Genomic DNA, 608 nt, shown 5'->3' with positions numbered 1-608 from the left:
AAATTCATGATTCATTACCAAATCAGAGTATTGCTTTAAGAATTTCATCAAAAATTCCAGATGTTATTGCCTCAGCAGAGTGAAATTTTGCCCACTTAAAATTAATTTTAAAAACTATCGAAAAGTTTTAATGAATCCAATTATGTCATCTTTTGGAGCATACTGTCAACACAAATTAAATGAAAATCTTGATCCTAACATAATTAGTGATTTTTCAAAAGAAAGAAAAATAATTTTTACAGACTATGTAATAATTTATTAATCACATAGACCTCATTTTATACTATCTAAAATCTATTAATACATCACTCCATCAATAGAAGACCAGATGTGCCAACCATAATTCAAATTAACCATCTTTTACATTTTCTAACTTGTAGCTATATAAAAGTAACATGGCTCTTTTAATTTTTAAAATACTTTTGTCCTTATAAATATAATTTTGTCATTGTAGGGGGATAAAATATATTTTACTCAATAATTTGTTAACTTTTAACATGTAAATATTCAGGAATATATTATAGTCTGTAACCTCGAGAAATGCGAGGACTGATTTGTTAAAAGTCATTACATAACTGTATACAGTTAGTATTGTTTTATACCAAAGG

Source organism: Propithecus coquereli, unplaced genomic scaffold, assembly GCF_000956105.1.
Source record: "Propithecus coquereli isolate 6110/MARCELLA unplaced genomic scaffold, Pcoq_1.0 Scaffold161, whole genome shotgun sequence".
Taxonomy (NCBI): Eukaryota; Metazoa; Chordata; class Mammalia; order Primates; family Indriidae; genus Propithecus; species Propithecus coquereli.
This window is presented reverse-complemented; position numbering follows the sequence as displayed.